The sequence below is a fragment of the Halichoerus grypus genome, chromosome 4, assembly GCF_964656455.1.
Source record: "Halichoerus grypus chromosome 4, mHalGry1.hap1.1, whole genome shotgun sequence".
Taxonomy (NCBI): Eukaryota; Metazoa; Chordata; class Mammalia; order Carnivora; family Phocidae; genus Halichoerus; species Halichoerus grypus.
In genome coordinates, this window is record NC_135715.1 from 134182535 (window position 1) to 134201729 (window position 19195).

At 37.9% G+C, this 19195-nt stretch overlaps 1 protein-coding gene across 7 annotated transcripts in view; it reads right to left on the bottom strand.

Moving 5' to 3' along the window:
- Positions 1–19195, bottom strand: part of METTL8 (methyltransferase 8, tRNA N3-cytidine) — a 93595-nt gene that overhangs the window by 64750 nt on the left and 9650 nt on the right. Inside the window, exon 1 of one of the 7 annotated variants that reach the window (XM_078070989.1) lies at positions 9801–10194. The exons of the other annotated variants lie outside the window; for them this stretch is intronic. The gene's annotated coding sequence lies outside the window, so the exon portion shown is untranslated. Of the gene's footprint in view, positions 1–9800; positions 10195–19195 lie in introns of those variants that run through there. 7 annotated transcript variants of the gene reach the window in all.

Genomic DNA, 19195 nt, shown 5'->3' on the forward strand with positions numbered 1-19195 from the left:
TCACATCTCAATACTAGAAGAGCACCAAAGAACTAGAGCAAAGAGTACTGCTGTTTGTGTGAGTCTATAACAATCATCCTTGGAGCAGTCAGCTGGCTCTGAGCAAAATCTATTTGTTAGGCTCCCCAAGAATGATTCCCAGTTGTCTCAGCTCACTGAAATCTCAGGGAAAGAAACCACTGTTAATCACACACTAAATGCCTGCCCTCCATTTAAAAGTTAACTCTCCTTTGATGTTTCCTGGGTTCTGAACATCTTTTAAATAAATAAATTAGTCAGATATTTGTGTTTTTCTCTTTGTAACTGTCTAGCTTTTCTTCTCAGCTGGGAAGCTGGTACAAAGGTTTCATTCAGAGGAACAAACATCATCTAGATAAAACTGCACTAACATTACCTGAGAGGCTAGCATTAATGAGAGCAAGTTAAAGTACTATTGTTGTACTGTTTTCGGATAGTGAAAGCCTACAGGTAAGAAACACTTAAGTATCAACTACACTGCAGTGAAGACTGAAGCTTCAATTAACCCTGGCAATTTCAGAGAACTCCAAGGGTGACCATCTGTGAGGCAAACAGCTCAGAAAACTCATACATCTTGTTTTCATCTTTGTTTGGATGATTATAATTTCAGGGTATAAATAAGGCTATTAGCAAGAACAGAACAACAACAATAATTACAGTAAGTATTTGCAGAGCACTTTGATCACACTATGACATCAGTCACTCTGCAGCTTCAAAATGGAAAGCTCATGCTCAGTGTTTGCTCACCATGACCACCCTTAAAGGTAGCCACATGATGTACTCACTAGAGGCTATTGGGATTCATAAGTTATTTCTTTAATGGATTTCATGTCAACTCATCTCAAAGTACCTTAATCCTAATTATCTGAAGGATATACCATTCTAATTACTCTGGAAGTTGTTTCCAAAATCATGACAGCGGATCAGAATGAAATCTGTTTTAACTTATCCATCTGGCATTTCACATTTGTGTGCACTGTAGTGACTTCTGAAGAGGCATTAATCAGATTTGGTGGGCTGAGAAAGAGTACTAAGTTACATGTATACTTTATGTGCTATCAGTCCTTATAAATTCTAGTAAAAACACACACATGGATGAGATTAATGTAGTTCATCCCTTAACGAGACTTCTGCTTTCCTGTTCATTTCAAAGGTCTCTATCCCTAGGTATACTAGATGGCAGGAGGTACTTGTACCTGTATGCAGGATTTACCCAGTCATGTTTTGGACTAATGTATCAATAAGGCTGCCCTGTTACAAAGTGAAATATTATAAAAAATTTAAATCATAAATAGTTGTTAAGATATAAAAGATCTGAAATATAGAATTAGTGAATAAAGGTGTCCAAATGACTGTATTTCCGTATTTCAAAAGAACATGGAATTTAGGTGTGTAGCACTGTGTAAATTCTATTTTAAAGAACTAAAACTAGTTATACCTTGCAAAAAAGCAAGGCAAACTGTACCATGGACTGTCAGGAAAAATTGTGACTGCAAAACCATAGGAGGTATGGTAGTTAGAAAAAAGGCCAAAGAACAAAAAGTAAAACTCACAGGAACGGTACAATTTCTACGTAAGAAGACAAACTGAAAATTTCCAGAGCACTACAGAATTCTCTAGGATTTTAGAGTGGGTGGCCAGAGTATGTTACATTCCTCAATAGATGAACCTGTGCTTTCTACCTATAACAGTCAGGTGCTGCTCCCCCCTGGGATCACTCATTTTTTCCTCTTGTCTTGAAGAGCCTTCTTGGACTGGTCCTCTGTCTATCCTTAGGTCTTTTATCCAGTAGGAAACAGATCCCTGATTTTCTTGTGGTCTTGTGATTACCTGGAGCATCTGTGATTATTCCAACATCTTGTTCTCATTGAAAAGATTAGTCTTCCTAAAAACTCAGCTTTCCAGTTTCTCTTGCAGTTGGAGGAGACATGGTACCAAGTTCTGGATGACAGAAGTCTGCTAAGGGGCTAAAGTCTTGCTTCCCTATGGAGGGAAAGGGGCCAGAGGATAGCTTGCTGGCACAAACTCATCCTACCTCTTTCCTGAACTTAGATGCAATGCTGTATACAGAGGAGGAAAGGGGTCTGATTCTTGACGGCGCCACTGAACAGGTAAACCAATATCAGTTACCACCCTCCCTCTGGACTTCTTTGTAGGTAAGAAAAATAAATCCTTATATATTTTAGCCACGGTTAGATTTTCTGTTATTTTTCATCCAAGAGGATTTCTAACATAAAATATGCACTACTGTTAAGTACTGGGAATCCAGGGACAAATCCATTTGGTTTCTGTCCTCAAGAAACTTACCATCAAGAGCTGAGATGCCCTTCAACAGACGAATGGATAAAGATGATGTGGTCCATATATACAATGGAATATTACTCAGCCATCAGAAAGGATGAATACCCAACTTTTACAACAACATGGATGGGACTGGAGGAGATTATGCTAAGTGAAATAAGTCAAGCAGAGAAAGTCAATTATCATATGGTTTCACTTATTTGTGGAACATAAGGAATAGCATGGAGGACATTAGGAGAAGGAAGGGAAAAATGAAGGGGGGGAAACAGAGGGGGAGATGAAACATGAGAGACTATGGACTCGGAGAAACAAACTGAGGGTTTTGGGGGGGGGGATGGGTTAGCCCAGTGATGGGTATTAGGAGGGTACGTATTGCACGGAGCACTGGGTATTATATGAAAACAATGAATCATGGAACACTATATCAAAAACTAATGATGTAACGTATGGTGACTAACATAACATAATAAAATTAAATTAAAAAAAAAAAGAAACTTACCATCAAGTGAAGAAGAATGAAATGCAAATAAAGAGTCCTGACACGGGTGTGGTAGAGGTGGGTATAAGGTGCTATTAGAGCACAGAGGAATGAATGATCAAAGTTCACTGGCGACTGGTGTAGGCAAAATCTGTGTTGGGTCTAGAAGAATGAGTGGCAATATTTCAAGGAGATATGGACAAAAACCAGGGCATCTCAGGCAGAGGGACTGGCACAATTAAAGACAAAGAAGTGTGAAAGCATATGCTACATTCAGGAAATAAAAAGTAATTTGGAAAAAGATGCTAATTAAAGTAAATTTGAAAATGAGTTAGGGTTTTTAAGACTAAAGACAAGAAGAAATATAATAAGCACTGTATTCCAGTTGAAACGGGGTTAATAATTCTGAAACCACTATAAAAATATACCAGAATTGAACAATTAAGAAACAGATAGTAGATGGTGGGAACCAGGTTTCTCACTGGGAATGGAAGGTTATAAACAAATGAGGGGAGAAGGTTGAAATGATCCATGTGGTAATGGATTAGAATTGGAATCATCAGTATGAACTCATGTTTAACTTAATATAAATACAGATATTATATGTAAGAATATTTGTAGATATGTATATACAGAAGTTAGTATACACACATATATTTCCTTACTCTGCTGGCTGAGAAGGCCTAGAAGCAACCACATCCCAGTAGCAACAAGCACATGAAGCACCCAGATCTTGGTTTCTAATACCATTCTCTAATAAAAGGAACTAGGGCTCCTTGGAGAAATGACTGAGGGCAGGGAATATACAAGATGAGCCTGTAGCATCTTTTAGTGCCAGAAAGTAAGGAAGTGCTCAAAAATAAAACAAATAAAACCCAAAACCCCACAATGATAGAGGTATGTCAAAGGGACATGTGAGCCAACTGAAAGAGCTCCTAATGGCCAAAGCTGAAACATTTTGAGCAACAAAATAGTTTTGGGTTATAATCCCCAAAATAAAATAAATATCTGTATGTCCATATGGATATAAATGATTGACTGAATAAATAATAAATGAAGGAAAGGAGATAAATCTCCCCTGCAGAAGAATTCCAAATAATTTATGTAGATATTCCATCCTCAAGGAGGTGGACCATAACTTCTCATTCCTTAAGTGTGGGCTACACATAGTGACTTCCTTCTAAAGAGTACAGTATGAAAGAGGGGGGAAACTTAACTCTCCAGTAGAGAAACTTGACCAACACTATTCAGTCAGGTGATCAAAGTTAACAGTGGATGTCACGTTGACAGCATGTATTCTTGATATGATGTATTAAGAATGGCACTTTGCCTCTGTGTTCTTCTTCCTCCCCCCAACCCCCAGTCTAATCATAAGAAAACATCAGACAAACTTTAGAAACATTCTATAAAATACCTGACAGTAGTCTTCAAAACTGTCAAGGTCATCAAAAAGCAAGTTAATCTGAGAAACTATCAGGGCCAAGAGGAACCTAAGGAGACATGATGACTAAATGCAATGTGGTGTTGGGGTAACTGGGTGGTGCAGTCAGTTGAGTGTCCTTTGGCTCAGGTCGTGATCTCAGGGTTCTGGGATTGAGCCCCCCACCCCCATCAGGCTCCACACTCAGCATGAAGTTGGCTTGGGATTCTCTCTTCCTCTCCCTCTGCCCCTCCCCTCCATGCTCATGTTCTCTCTCCCTCTCTCTCTCAAATAAATAAATAAATCTTTAAAAGAAAAAAATGCAATGTGGTGTCCTGAGATCCTAGAACAGAAAAAGGATATTAGGTGAAAACTAAGGAAATCCGAGTAAACTATGTACTTTAGTTAACAGATAACACAAATGTATCAATATTGGTTAATTGTGACAAATATACCATACTAATGTAAGATGTTAATAATAGGAGAAACTCAGTATGGTAGTTATATGATTTTCACAATTTTTCTATAAAGCTAAAACTGTTCTAAAATTGAAAGTTTATATAAAAAAATTAACTTTGTATGCTTACAGCCTATGATGTGAAGGGCAGGTGGGGCTGGGGAGGGGAAGTGTTTATAAGACTGGAAATTAACACCGGAGCCAGATAGTGAGGAATCTTTATACCAGATTAAGCAGTTTGAATTTTTCTCTTTTTCTTTCTTTCTTTCTTTCTTCTTTCTTTCTTTTTCTTTCTAGGATTTATTTATTTACTTGAGCGATACAATGAGAGAGCACATGGGAGAGAAAGGCAGAGGGAGAGGAAGAGAGAGCATCTCAAGCAGACTCCATGCTGAGCGCAGAGCCCAAGGTGGGGTTTGATCCCACGACCCTGAGATCACAACCCCAGACAAAATTAAGAGTCAGAAGGTCAATCAACTACACTACCCAGACACCCCTAGGTAGTTCCTATAGGCATTGACAACAACTGAAGAGTTTTAAACAGGTGAGCAACACCATCAGATCTGTATTTTATAAAGATTGTTGTGATGGTTTTATACTATCAAACATGGGGTCCTATACCAGACTAGTGAAAATCAAAGCTCTGGGACTGTGCATGTATAGCTTTTTAAATCTTCACATGTGATCCTGGTGCACATCAATGATTGAGAACCACTCCTATACAGAATTAATTAAAGGAGAGCTCCAATAATAAGAATTTGTCAGAGATCATGGGAGCCAAAGAAGACAATAGCATGAGAATCAAGGAAGGGGCCAAGTCAAGATACACTTTAGAGGCAGAATCAATAGATCTTTTGAAATGACTAGATATGAAAGCAGGATGAAGCCAAATACTCAGGACGAAGCCAAACATGGAACAAGACCTCTAGCTTGGGTAGCTGGGTAGAAGATGAGACTATTCAAGACAGAGTTCAGAAAAAAGGTAGATAATGGTGGGATGGTGGTAGGGAAGAGAAGATAATAAGTTCAGTTTGCACATGCCAAATTTTAAGGATCCCACAATATATTTATATGGATATTGCCAATAGGTAGTTGGAAATGAATTTAGGTAATGGTAGGCATTGGTAGAGATGTCGATTTGGGAGACAAGTCACTGGTTTACAGGTATTGGATGAAGTCATGGTGAATTGATTGAGAAAAAAAGGTGAGACAGATGGAACTCATAGTAATACAACACTCAGGAGACAGAGGAAGAGGAGCCAGCTTATGTGATCAAATACTAAAGAATACTAAAAGAGAGAAATTAAAAATAAATAATAGGTTGTGACCTTTATCAAAGTGTTTTGATCCTGGCTGTGCCAGCAGAAGGCAGAGCTTTGAGGAATAAGTAGGTCAATGGGGTAGGGGAGGTAGGGAATGTAGGTGACTATTATGGGCAGTAGAAAGGAAAAGAGAGAAGTTGGATCACATCTTGAGGTGTCGCATGATCAAAGAAGAGTATTTGTTAAGTTGCAAAGAATCTTGAGTATTTTTGTAGAATGAGAGAAAACCCAATGTTGAAAAATAGATTGAAAATACTAGAAAGAGATAGACTTCTGACAAGTTTTAAGAAGTGAGAAGAAGGGAAGGGACACCAAAAATGTGTCAGTCACGTAAGGTGTCAAGAACAATCTCATCCTCTCACAAGTGAAAACAGGTGAGTTTGTAGTGGAAGGGAAGATTGTTCAGTTGAGTCCATTCCCAATGTTATATTCCTTGTGAAAACTAAGAGGCTGCAAGGTAGGGAACTTGAGAAAAGGAGAAAAAAAATGGAAAAGAACACTAACAACATCTGAGTAAGAATGTTAACAGCTAATTGGCCCATCTGAAGTTGCAACTCAAATTAGCAATCACTTACTGGTTGCCTCCTGAGCACTCACTTCCCATTAATAGCTCATGGATTTGAGATCTTTGAGTTTGTAGAGACATGGAGACATGACCGAAACCAGAATTTATTTTCTCACAGTACTGGAAGCTAAAAGTTCAAGATTAAAGTGGTATCAAAGGTGGTTTCTGGTGAGGTATCACTTGCTGGCTTCTAGACAGCTGTGTCCTCACATGGCCTTTCCTCTTGTATGCTGTGGACAGAGATATCTCTCTGGTGTCTCTTCCTTTTCTTATAAGGACACCCTTATAAGTTTTATTGGATTAGGGACCCACCATTATAACCTCACTTAACTTTTATTACCTTCATAAAGGCCCTATCTCCAAAAATAGTCACACAGGGGGCTGGGGCTTCAACATATGAATTAGGGTGGGGGGAGTCATAGTTTAGTACATAACAAAAGCCATCTTAGAGACTTGAGTGGGCCTGGCCTCAGGATGGTACAACTTTAGGATGAAACTAACTCTGAGGAAGGAAAGTTAGAAAGATAAAAGGAAGTTAGGTGCCATTGTTAAGTAGCTGGATTCATTTGAAGCCCATCCCACCTCTGGCTTTTTCAGTTATTAAGCTAATACATTCCTTCAATTATTTAAGCCAATCTGAGTTTTCTGTTACCTGCAACCAAAAGTAACCTGATAGACCCGTCAAATGATTTCCTCTACCACCTGGCAGTCTGGGGGCAATATGTTTGTTTTTATCTATATTAGGCCTGTCCAGGCTGGTAGTACAAAAAGTAGTGGTGATTTAGGATGGTGGAATTGAGGGAGAATATAACTGATGACCATGAAGTAAGCCCAAAATGACCAGAAATAAAAAATAAAGAGGACAGAGGAAAAGGAGGGATGAGGGTGGGGTGCAGCTGATGGACCTGATGTGGCTGAAGTCTGGGTTAAATAGAAATAAGGGGAAAGGAGGGGGCGCCTGGCTGGCTCAGTCAGTGGAGCATACAACTCTTGATCTCAAGATTCTAAGTTAGAGCACCATGTTGGGTGTAGAGATTACAAATAAATAAAAATATTTAAAATCTTAAAAAAAATCTTAAAAATAAAATCTTAAAAAAGAAAAGAAATAAGGGGAAGAGAAGAGAGAATGTACTGGTTGTAATTAGGCCTTCTAAGTTTGTTAACCCATGTCACCTAGTAACAAAAACTGTGACACTGTAGCAAAAGGAAGGAAATCCTGCTTTGAATGAGAAGCTCTTAAGTGTGGCTAGAAAGAACCACAAGGTTATAAACACCTATGAAAGAAAAACACTTTAGAGTGGACAAAAGCTAAAACATGGACTGCCATTCACCACCTCATTTTAACCTTCTTAAGGTCATTATAATAGATCTCCATCTCCATCCCTTGCTCTTCAGGAACAATCTTCCACTGGACACATCTCTTAAAACAGGGTTTGGAGCACCTGGCTGGCTCAGTCAGTAGAGCATGCAACTCCTGATCTCCAGGTTGTGAGTTCGAGCCCCACGCTGGGTGTAGAGATTACTTAAAACAACAATAACCCCCCCCCCACATACACATTTAAAAACAAACAAAAAACAAACACACAAACAGGGTTTGTCAAACTGAGGTCCTACTGACAATTTTTAAAAATTGTGTTTTTATTATGATAATGATCTAAAAATAAAATCAAAAGGAGCAAACGTATCACTGCTACTTGATTTCAGTGCCTATGTTTGCATTTATGATCTTGTTGGCAACAAGCAGCACAGATACATAATATGGAAACGATGCATCTGAGTGTACTGTAAAAGATTCTGCAGTATTTCGAACTGAGAAAAGTGGGGGAACTGAGAAGACACACAGCACACAACAGTAAAGATGGGCTAAAGTCAAAAGAACCTGTGTGGTGGAGGTCAGTACCTTGTTAATAACGAGAGCGGCAACTGTGTATTGGTAACACATCAGCAGTCACATTATGCTGTTAATTTGAATTTTATTGGCTTTGTGATTATATTTGTACCTTTTTTAAAAAGATTTTATTTATTTATTTGTCAGAGAGCGAGCGAGAGAGCACAAGCAGGGGGAGCAGAAGGCAGAGGGAGAAGAAGAAGCAGACTACCCGCTGAGCAAGGAGCCTGATGTGGGGCTCGATTCCAGGACCCTGAGATCATGACCTGAGCCGAAGGCAGCCGCTTAACCAACTGAGCCCCCCAGGCGTCCCTTTATTTGTACTTATTTTTATTTTATAGTTGAACAAGAGCTCTGTGCACAAGGAGCTTATACCTAGATTTGTGTAACAATATAAGTCAATTTAAGTCAACCCAGGGGTCTGCGAATTTTTTTTTCCTTTAAATGAAGGTTTATACATTTTTCAATATTGAAAAATACTATATTAGGAGATTCTGTTCCAGAGAATTCTCCTCTTATTTCTCCTTAATACCTAAAATAGCTCAAAGTAGGGCAGAATCACCTCAAGTCTTCTTGGAAAGCAATTTCAGGTGAAGAGGCAAAGGGTTTGGACTAAGTTGAATCCAGGCTCTGTGACTTGCTACCATACAACCTCTGATATGGTATTTAACTTTGTTAATCTCAATTTCCTCAAAATGTGGCTAATAAGATTATTTTAAGATTTAGGAAGGTCAGAGAAGGTGATCTATGTAACATATATATGTAACATAGTGCTGGGTACATGGTAAGTGCTCAATGAACTTGAGCTGACATTACTGTTGTTATTGTTAGTCTGGTTCTTCTTATAACTTCCACAGGGCTTCATGAATACCACAGCATCAAGCCTTCCATTGTGCTGCTTAGTTTAAATAGCCTTAAAGTAGTCCCAACTTCCCAAGAAGGTAAAAGATTAATTTACCAGTGAAGTGGGGAAGTAGAGTAGAAAGTGCTGAATCAAGAATATAATAAGCTTCAAGTTCAAGTCCTGGTCCAACCTTCTATTAAAATGCCTTTTAAAAAGTCACTTACTTTGCCTGAACCTATTGGCTCATTTGTAAAATGGAGATAATTCTTAAGTTACAAAGTTCTTGCACAGAACATTATAAACTACATAGTACTTCACAAATGTAAAGTCAAGTTATTATTCAGTGAATTCCAGAAACATTTCTAAATGGCACCCCTTAAAGCTTGAAAAGGAAAAAAATATATCACACAAATAATTCCCACCTCCCATTATCGAGCAATCAGGTTTCGAGGTGGTGAATTAGGACAACAAGCCAAACTGAAAGTAACAGTCAAGCCTTTTACTTACTGCAACAGTGCAAGCAAGAGGCAGAGAAGCACCAGCTCTGAGTGTTCCATTTTTTTCTGTGTAACAGCCCTGGGTGAGGATCACGTAGATGCAGGACTGATGGAGGAAACTGTCTCCTGCCTTTCTATGGATCCATGGGCAGAAGGGGGTTGGAGGTGAGGGAAGAAGACCAAGGAGTGGAATGGTACTGAGCCAAAGTGGAGAAAGTATCTCAGCAGCAGTCCTCCTTATTGAGCATGACTGCCCAGGGGAGCCTTGACAGCAAGCCCTCCAGAAAACTGCAATGCACTGGCTGTGGAAATGGCAGCTTCTTCCTATGAGGCCTTCCAGGAAAAGTCTTGTAATTGCCTGTGGCCAGGCCTGAAGCATCACACATAGGATTCTGACCTGGAGCCAGACTCTTCACCCAAAGAAATAAAGAATACAAACATTCCTTACACAAACATATTATAAAACTTATTCCAAGAAATTATATAAACTAAAAAAACAATAAATTTAAGAATGATTTTCTAAAGTCCATGAATAATAATGCCACAGCAAGTTGCTTAAAAATAATTGAGAATATTATATATATATATATATATATATATATATATATATATATTTTTTTTTTTTTTTTTTTTTTTTTTCAAAGACCTTATTTTTAAGTAATCTCTACACCTAACATGGGGCTTGAACTCACAACCCTGAGATCAAGAGTTGCATGCTCTACTGCCTGAGCCAGCCAGGTATCACAAGAGAATATTATATTCTTAACCTCCAAGGATCACATCATGTAGAGAAACCTTAGTAATCTTCAACCTATAAAAGGTCTTATTTCTAAGGTCATCTGTAACTCAATTATTAAGAGCTCAGCACCACATTTTCTATAGAAACATTTTAAGATACAAGGTTAGCCCACACATGCTTTTTAAGTCCATAATGTGGATGAAAAGAAATTTGTTTGTTTATTTTAAATGATCTTAGAAAACTGGCAAATTCCATTTTCCCAACAGTCGAAACACTGCCAATCCATACTGCCTGGGGCAACTTGAATCTTATTTAATACAAAAACAGTATGATTAAATGATGATTCTTTTAAAACAACAACAACAACAAAGCCACATAAAACCTGTCAGCCATTTCTTTGCCACCTGGTAACATAAGGTGTGTCTATAAAGTGATGCTGTTTAACTAAAAAGTAGACCTGTGCATCAAAATAAGTGTTGAACCTTCGAGTAAGTCACTTTGAGAGATTACTATTTATTACAATAATAATTTGAAATTCCATTTTCAGATAATGTCCTCATAGCAGGCTTACTGATTTTTTTTTTAATTTTAATTTTTTAAAATTTAAACTCAATTAGCCAACATATAGTACATCATTAGTTTCAGAGGTAGAGTTCAGCAATTCATCAGTTGCATGTAACACCCAATGTTCATCACATCACATGCCCTCCTTAATGCCCATCACTCAGTTACCCCATCCCCCCACTCGCCACCCCTCCAGCAACCCTCAGTTTGTTTCCTATGATTAAGAGTCTCTTATGGTTTGTCTCCCTCTCTGATGACTTCCCATTCAGTTTTCCCTCCGTTCCCCTAGGGTCTTCTGTGCTGTTTCTTATATTCCTCATATGAGTGGAACCATATGATAACTGTCTTTCTCTGACTGGGGCTTATTGATTCTTTTTTTTTTTTTTTTTAAAGATTTTATTTACTTATTTGAGAGAGAGTGAGAACTAGAGAGAGAGAGAGCACACACAGAGGGAGAAGGGCAGAGAGGAGGACACTCCCTGCGGAGCAGGGAGCCCAATGCGGGGCTCGATCCCAGGACCCCAGAATCATGACCTGAGCCGAAGGCAGATGCTTAACGGACTGAGCCATCCAGGTGCCCCGGGGCTTACTGATTCTTTTTCATATCCTCAGTAGTGGCAAAACCTTTGCTTTAGGATAATAACCTTTTATTTATTTATTTTTTAAAGTAAGTTGTTCTTTTTGCCATAAATGTATAGACTCCGAACATAACCAGCTTGGAAAGATCATATTCATTGAGATATAGTTTCTGGTATGTTCTGTTTCTTTAAACAGCCCGAAACAGTCATATCTCATAAATCAAGTTCACACAGTATACACTGTATTACCACAAATGATAGTATCCTTGGTGCTTATTCTTTTTTAAGAAGCCAAAACTATCTGGAAATATGAGCTGAATTTTTTAGAAGTTTTTAAAAAATATATCAATAGCAAAAATAGAAAGTATGCAGGAGAAAAGATTCCTCTTATGATTGCAACAAAAATAATGTGAAATACCTGGGACTAAACTTAACCATATATATACAGGACTAATATGAAGAAAGCTATACAACTCTATAGAGGGGCATGGAAGATAATTTTAATAAATAGGAAGACAGTACATGGGTTTCTGAAGCTTAAGATTCTATATTGTAAAAATGCAAATTCTCACCAAAATCATCCATAAAATTAAAGAAATCCCACTCAAAATTCCAAAAATGTTTTTGAGGAACTTGAACAAATAATTTAAAAGTTCATCTGGAAGGATAAACATGCAGGAAGTGCCAGGAAAATACTGGAAGGGAAACAGTAATGCTACTTGTGGTAGGATTGGGTTAAGGGGGGTAGGGAAGAGCTTACCCTTCCAGACATTATAGTACACTATAAAGCAAGTATATCTTAGCCATGTCTATAGTGCCAGGATATACAGTCAAAGCAGTGAAACAGAATAGATAGTCCAGAAACTAGTTAAAATGTATGTTAGAATTCCATTTGTAATAAAGCTAGTATTTCAAATCAGTAGGTTAACACTGGGACTATTCAAAAAAGTGTATTAAGAAAATGGGCTACCAGGGAGCCTGTCTGGCTCAGTTGGGGAAGCACGTGACTCCAGATCTTGGGGTTGTGGGTTTGAGCCCCACCTTACGTGCAGAACTTATTCAAAAAAGAAAGGAAGGAAGGAAGGAAGGAAGGAAGGAGAAAGAAAGAAAGAAAGAAAGAAAGAAAGAAAGAAAGAAAAGAAAAGAAAAAAGAGGCACCTGGTTGGCTCAGTCGGTGGAGCATGGGGTTGTAGGTTTGAGCCCCATGTTGGGTATAGAGATTACTTAAAAAAAAAAAAAAAAAAAAATCTTAAAAAAAAAAAAGAAAAAAAAAGGGGCTATTTGGAAAGAATAAACTTATATGCCTATGTTATACCTAACACCAAAATAAATCCCAGATAAGTTAAAGTTTTCAATGTAAAAAATACTCCTTAACAGGCCTAAAAATATATAAGTGAATACTCACTAAAAAGTGGGGTAGAAACCACTCTTTTGAACATGATACCAAAGGTATAAAGTAAAAAAGGAAAGAAAAAGACTAATAGATTGCTTAAGAAATGTATGGGAAGATATGCTATAAAAGACTCTGGTGGAGATACTTGCAAAACACTACAATGTATTACTGATACATAAGGAATGCTTAAAAAACACTAAGGAATGTTTAGAAAATACTTAGAAATGACCTCAGTACAAAATGTGCCAATGCCATCAACAAACATTCACAAAAGAAATGCAAATGGCCACCAGACACTTAAAAATATTCATCACACTAATAAAAAATGTCTTTTGGGGATGCTTTCAACTGCAAGTAACAGAAGATCCTATCCAAACTGGCTTAAATGATAAGAGAATAGTATCTCTCATAACTGGAAGTTCAGAGGTTGGGCAAGTTCTAGGTATGGTTTTATCTTTAGTTCTACGGTGTCACCAAGGACCAGGTTCCTGCCATTTCTCCATCCTACTCTTCACAGCATCACCTTCATCCCAAGGCTGGTTCCCTTTGCCAGTTACAAAATGGCTGCAACAGTTCCCGGTATCACAACTAACATGGTAACATCCGGAGGGAGAAAAGGACCATTTCTTTCTCACGTCTCTTTTTAGCAATGGGGAAATTTTTTCACAAGCTCCTCAACATGTTTACTCTCAGATTTCACTGGCCAGAACCGGAGGTCACAAACTATCCCTACCTCAGTCTCTGGCAAGAGAGTGGGTTCCTACAATTACCTCAGAGGTTCTCAGAGTGTGTTCCAGGGATCCCTAGGGGCCCAAAACGCTTTAAGGGGGTCTGCAAAAGGTCAGAATTATTTTCATAATTAGATGTCAAAATATTACTTGTCTTTTTTTACAGTGGTGGCAGCTGCACTGAGGGTGCACAGGCAGTGCGGGAGAGAACCGCGGGCATCTTCGTCTGCACCAAGGCAGCCGTACCACACTGTACTGCAGGTGGCTATCTTTGTCACCAACCATGCAACGACAGGAGGGAAAAAAAAAAAAGGCCAGTTTCACTTAAGCGTATCCTTGACGAAGCAATAAAAATTGTTTTCATGGAACACCATTTTTACTTTGGCATTTTCTCAAAAACAAAGTAAGCCTGTCAGGAAAACAACTGACACCATTTGTTGCCCTTAATAAAATTCAAGCTTTTAAGCAAAAAAATTAGGATTCTAGAAAACTTGTGCCTACCACGGTGAGCTTAACAGCTTTCTGACACTTAAACACTGTTCCGATGAGAATAAGGTATTTTTGATACGGTATAATGAAATGTGTCAACATTTGGAAGACCTGCACAGCTCAGTGAACCAGTATTTTCCAGATGACACACACGATATCACAAAATCATGCCTGGGTAAAAGATCTATTCAAAGTGCAAGACAGCCAATGGATTTTAATATAACAGAGTATGAAAAGTTCACTGACATGGTTTCAAATATTATATTGCAATTAACCTTTAAGAAACTACCGCCTATTGGAATTTGGTGTAGTATCAAAGAATATTCTCATTCATACTAAGAGACTTAAAGCACTCCTCCTCTTTCTAACTACTTACATTTTTTTTTTAATTTTATTTTTTAAAGTTCTTATTTATTGGAGAGGAAGTGAGAGCTAAAGGGCATGAGCGGGGGGAGTGGGAGAGGGAGAAGGAGACTCCCCGCTGAGCAGGGAGCGCAATGCGGGGACTCGATCCCAGGACCCTGGGATCATGACCTGAGCCGAAGGCAGACACTTAACTGACTGAGGCAGATGCTTAACCAACTGAGCCAGCCAGGCGCCCCTAACTACTTACATTTCTGTGTGAGATCAGATTATCTTCACATATATAAACCAGAACAACATATCATAACAGACCCAATGCAGAAACAAATGTAAGAATCCAGTGAAAGAGGTAGGAGGATTAAGAGGTGCAAACTTCCAGTCATAAAATAAGTCACAGAGACAAAAAGTACAGTGTAAGAAATATAGTCAATAATCTCATAATAACATTGCATGGTGACAGACGGTGACTACACTTACCACAGTGAGCACTGAGTAATGTGTAGAATTGTTAAGTCAATATGTTGTACATCTGAAACTAATATAACATTGTATGTTAAATATACTTAAAAAAAAGAAAAAGAATCTAGTCATCTTCTCTTAGGCCAAATATTAAGGAGATTTGCAAAAATGTAAAACTATGCCACTCTTCTCATTTATTTTCTTTCTTTTGGAAAATATTTTTAATAAAAATGGTATTCATGATAATATGCAATGGACTTATTGTTATTTTTAAATGATTTAATATTTACATTTTTTCTTAGGTTTAATTTCAAAACCATAAATATTGATAACTATGATCCATATAAACAAAAGCTCTTGAGGGTATAATTTTTCAGTGTCAAGGGGTCCAGAGACCAAAAAGTTGGAAAACCACTGCCTTAGATTAATTTCTGGGGTGACATGGAGAATGGAAAGTCCACTGATTCTTTTAAAAAAGAGTATGATGGCTTACTTAAGTATCTGACTTATTTTGGCAAAGTGAAATGTGATCAGTGATGTGCAAAAACAAGCATCCTCACACATTGTCAGGGGAGACTGCACTGAGAGACCTTTCCTGAGGAAAGGCAATACCTATGAAAATTCTTTTTTTTCAGAAGGAAAGGGGGCAGGGAGAGAGAGAAAATCTTAAGCAGGCTCCACGCCCAGCACAGAGCCCCATGTGGGGCTCAATCTCACAACCCTGAGATCATGACCTGAGCCAAAATCAAGAGTCGGACACTTAACCAACTGAGCCACCCAGGTGCCCCATATCTATGCAAATTCTTAAAGAATAAATTTGGTGGAAAATTCAATTTCTAGAAATATATCCTAAGAATATAATCAGAAGGATATAAGGATTTGTGACAGCATTGTTGTACATTATCCTGAAAAACTGTAAACCATCTAAATATTCATCTTTAGAAAACTGACTAAAAAAACTAAATTACTGTGTTATCCATAAAATATATATACATCTGAGAGAAAAACACATCTAATGAAAACAAAGGGAATTTAAATTAAGTATGGACTTAGGTTTATAATAATGTAATAGTACTGTCTTATTATTTATAACAAATTACCATGATAATGTAAGATTTTAATATGTTAGAAACTATGTTAGAGGGGTGCCTAGCCATGATCTCAGGGTGGTAAGATCGAGCCCCACAATGGGCTGCGGGGCCCGATCCTATATATTTAAATATATATATAATAATTATATATATTAAAATGTTGCTTAAAAACCTAAATTTATTGGGGTGCCTGGTGGCTCAGTCGTTAAGTGGCTGCCTTCGGCTCAGGTCATGTTCCCAGGATCCTGGGATCAAGCCCCACACTGGGGTCCCTGCTCAGCAGGAAGACCGCTTCTCCCTCTCCCACTCCCCTTGCTTGTGTTCCCACTCTTGCTGTGTCTCTCTCTGTCAAATAAATAAATAAAATCTTTAAAAAAAAAACACCCTAAATTTATTGATATGGAAAGAAGTCAATTATTTATTAAGTGGGGAAAAATCAGGTAGAGAATAGTACTTATATAAGATCTCATTTTTAAAAATTAATATATATAACAACAAATATACATATGCATAGAAAAAGTCTGGAAGAATTTAGTTTTCTCTGATTGAAAGTCTCAAGGAGATCCTTCTATTTTTTTCTTAATATGTCCCAAAATGTTCTTTTCTTTTTCTTTGTAAGTAAACTCAAATAACCTTTATACTCAGGAAACAAAAATTTTTTATAATCACTAAGTATATAAACTCTACACAATCTGTGGGTAGAGGATTCATGCTTGAAAGGAAGGAAAAAAAAGATGGTATGGGCAGTAGTGATAATAACACTCAAAAAGTGTCAATTTTTTTTCTAGAGATCACCCATTTACATGGAGGAAAAGATGCCATGGAATCTGTGAGAACCTGGTAAGGGGACCCAGACAGGGTGCTGTGGCTAGTTGGATCCAGGACCCAAATACCCTAGGGCCAAAGAAGTTCAGAGAAAGACTAGTTTTAAAAAGCTCCAATTTGTTAGACCACGTAAGGCCGACAACTGCAGATGCTCAGAAGGTGGGGGCAAAGAACCCTGAAAGGGAAAGCAATTATTGCAAAAGGCAAAGAGTAGCAGGACATAGAAAACAAATAACCCATGCTAGAATACCAAATTCCAGTTACCTAGAAACTTCCTGTTCACCAGCTATGGCGGGTAAGTACCACATTGTTATCTGACATTACGGCTGCTCTCTCTTTCCATTTGGTAACTGTTTTTGGTGTGCCAGAACCTTTTCATTTATAGTACTTGTTAATCATCAGGCAGCAAACGCAGATGATACCAGTCAGGTCTGCCCAGCCTAGTCTTTGAGGCCAGCTCCTGGGAAAGCTCGTGCACCCTCTGCTGGTCAGCTTCACTCCAGAACAAGAGGGTCTGTGTCCTAAGAAGACAACAAATCAGATGGACACACTTTTGTGTTCTTTATACAGCTAATTTCAGTGAAGAGTTTGGAAACTATTTCCTCAAACTGCCACCTGAAGGAAACAATTCCAGATAAAAACAATGCCTTCCTTTGTTACACCAAAGAAAAACATCATAAAAACTAAAGTGCTGTGAGAAAATATACCATCAAAGGCATGTTAAATTCAAATGATTTCATCTTAGTACATAATTAAATAAGTAAAGGTCTGCAACACCTAATCTGACTATAAAGCTTCATTAGAGTCTTACTCTGGTCGAAAGCCTGAAAATTACTATAACAATAATATTTGTATAGGTTTTACAGTTTACAAAAAGCTCTCATGTTCATTTTCACATCTAATCCTTACAACGGTCCTATAAGTAAGGGAGGAAGGCAGGACAAGCATTTTTGTTATCACCATTCTACAGATGTGGGACATGAGGTTTAAGGGGTTACATGAGTTGCCTTGTTCACACAGCTACAAGACCCCCTACTCCAAGCAGGCTTCCTGACTCCAAATTCTTTGTTCTACTCAGTACACTATTAAACCGGAGCTGCTGATGTATAAGGAGTTTCCTATTAGAGCTGGTATGTATCTCAGGCAGAGAAGTAAAAGGCCTAAAACATATGTTTTTATAATACATTCCATTTTGTTTCAAATGTCACAAAAATTTTAGATGCTGACCCCTAAATCTGAGGGATTTGTACTGTAGGCAGTACTTTGTCCTCAAAGAACATCCATTTAATAAGGAGAGTAGACATTTTAATAAGAAATCTACTGAAAACCAAATAAAGTTAACTTCAGAATTTCATGTGGTGTGTCTATGCCCATAAAAAGTAGATCCTGCCAGGCTTTGTAGCTTCTGCAATCACTCGGTCAATACTATTTATACAGCATGAAACTGGGGGTGGCAATCTGCCAGTTCTGGCCCTGCTTTCTCTTGAATCTTTACAATCTTAATAATTTCCCCCTTATGAAAAAAGCATTATGGATACAGTACTGTTGGAGTGCCAAGCTAAAAATCAGTATGCTGAAGAAGAGAGATATGGTATAATTCAGCTATAAACACAGAGCTCCCCGAACTAAAGATCAAAACAAAGTAGTAATGATAAATAGAATCAAACATTTCTATAGTATTTGCTATATGCCAGGAACTACTTTAAGTGCTTTACATATGAAAACTCATTTAGTCCTCCCAAGAACCCATTTAACAGATAAGTAAATGAGGCACAGAGAAGTTAAAGTAATTCTAGTTACTTAGCATACCTAGGCTGGCACAGCTAGTATATTGTAAGGCTGAGATCTGAAGCCAGGCAGGCTGATAACTCAGTTCATCATAATCACTAAAGCCATGCTGCCTCTATACAGTGGTGTCTACCATATTCCTATTGCATTTTTAAAGCAAACTTTTACTTTTAGAACAGTTTTAGATTTACAGAAAAGTTGCTGATGGTATAGAGAGCTCCCGTATTCTAACATTGTTTTGTTTTGTTTTGTTTCTCTTTCTTTCTTTCTTCTTTCTCTCTTTCTTTTTCTTTCCTTCCTTCTTTCCTTCTTTCTTTTGAGAGAGAGAAAGCATGCGTGCACAATTGGGGGTAGGGGAGAGGGAGAGAGAGAATCTTAAGCAGGCTCC